This window comes from Mus pahari, chromosome 14 (assembly GCF_900095145.1).
Source record: "Mus pahari chromosome 14, PAHARI_EIJ_v1.1, whole genome shotgun sequence".
Taxonomy (NCBI): domain Eukaryota; kingdom Metazoa; phylum Chordata; class Mammalia; order Rodentia; family Muridae; genus Mus; species Mus pahari.
In genome coordinates, this window is record NC_034603.1 from 56,757,266 (window position 1) to 56,759,133 (window position 1,868).

General features: G+C 49.9%; 1 protein-coding gene and 1 pseudogene across 1 annotated transcript in view; one reads left to right on the forward strand and one right to left on the reverse strand.

Annotated features, from left to right (window-relative positions):
- The window catches only part of C14H17orf67 (chromosome 14 C17orf67 homolog), a 21,135-nt gene that overhangs the window by 12,124 nt on the left and 7,143 nt on the right, over positions 1-1,868 (forward strand). The window lies entirely within an intron of this gene.
- On the reverse strand, positions 524-1,478 carry LOC110331147 (annotated as a pseudogene).

Consider the following 1,868-nt stretch of genomic DNA (forward strand, 5'->3'; position numbering starts at 1 on the left):
CAGTTCTGGACTACAGGGGAAAGATTTCAGAATGAGCTACAAGAGTTTTGCAATTTCACGCCTCAATAGTCTGAGCCTCCCCGACTCAGTCTTATCAACTCTCCTATCGGTGTGCAGTTTCTTCCCAAAGAATTGTGCGAGTCAAAGCCTCCTGTGTGAAGGCATTTTAGTAGTCCATGATCAACACAGATTGTCATATACTTGGTCCCCTTTCATGGGCGCTAAACCCTGAACACACTGCTGTCCTGCTCTGCACATACTGGCCATGGTGGCAAGGAGGATGGCTTCCACGTCTCCCCAGGAAGTGATGGTTTTTCTGTCTCTCCCTGTTCTCACTTCTCTTCTCCCTAGCCAAGGTATTTGTCTTAAAGGGTGTCGAATCCAGAGACAGCTTGGGTTCTCCTGATAATACTCAAAGGGCAAGCTTTAGGAACAGCCAAGAACACAAACAAAACCACTGCCCTCCTTTTCCCTGGATGAGGACTACTAGCTCTAGGGTGTGGCTACTCGGCCATTCAGAAACTTAGTAAGCGAAGCCTTCGGCATAGGGGAGGCTGCAGCAGCGATCCATGTCCAGGAGGTAAGCAGGGCTGTCTTCAAAGTGAGTCAGAGGCAGCGTGTCCTCCTCACTGAGGGGGCATTCGGATTCTGCCTTCAGGAACCGGCGCTGATTGTCCGGGAAGGCCATGGAGAAAAGTGCATCCGGGTCACACACAAATTTGTAGACGTACCGTTCCCCAGCCACCTTCTGCATGATGCCCTTTTCATAGTAATGGCAGAGAGAGCGACTCAGCTTGTCATAGTTCATGACTGGCTGATTCTTCTGAATACCCCAACGACGAGCAACCTCTTCTGCTTCTATGAGCTTAAATTCCATGCCTCGGCCAGTCCAGGCGATGAAGTGGGCATTGGCTGGGTCATCCAGGAGGGTGACGAGGAACTGCCACAGAGAGCCTCGTCTCTGATAAGGGGGCCCCTTTTGATACATGGTGGGCTCCTGCTTGACTTTGCCTTCCAGTCTTTCGGGCACCACGCAAGTGTCATCGAAGTATAGCCTGGGGTCCTTTTCCTATGGGAATCCTTCATGGCTGCTGGAGAAATATCCGCCTCTCATGTAGGATGACTGGCAGTTAGTGGGGCTCCTGCTTGATTCCCAAGGGTGACTGGAACCCATGTGCTGGGGGACCAGGCATCCCAGGGACCCCATGTTCATACAGTGGGTCATGGTATTCCTGCTTGAATCCCTGAAGGGGTGGCGGAGCTGCAGGGACAATGGGCTCTGACATCTGCCGGTGGTAGCTGGGGCGACTATCTCCAGGAACTCCTGACTGAGGAGGGAAGGGATGGCTGGGCTCAGACAGCTGTCGCTGAAATCTCTATTCTGATGGATACTGGCTTCCAGGCATCATCTTTGGCATTTGTAGGGGCTGATGTGGTGGCTGGGGGATCGCAAATGTTTGTTGCTGTGAGTCGCCTGTTTTTGTTTAGTGCAGGGGCTGGGACCTGAACTCCTAATTTTATATGGCAAGTATTTTGCCAACTGAGCTATTTCCTAGCTTTATCCCCTTTTTTCTTTCTTTTCTTTCTTTAAAGATTTATTTATTTATTATATATATGTAAGTACACTGTAGCTGTCTTCAGACACTCCAGAGGAGGGTATCTTATCTCATTACAGGTGGGTTGTGAGTCACTATGTGGTTGCTGGGAATTGAACTCAGGACCTCTGGAAGAGGAGTCAGTGCTTTTAACCACTGAGCCATCTCTCCAGCCCTCTTCTCTTCTCTTCTCTTCTCTTCTCTTCTCTTCTCTTCTCTTCTCTTCTCTTCTCTTCTCTTCTCTTCTCTTCTCTTCTCTTCTCTTCTCTTCTC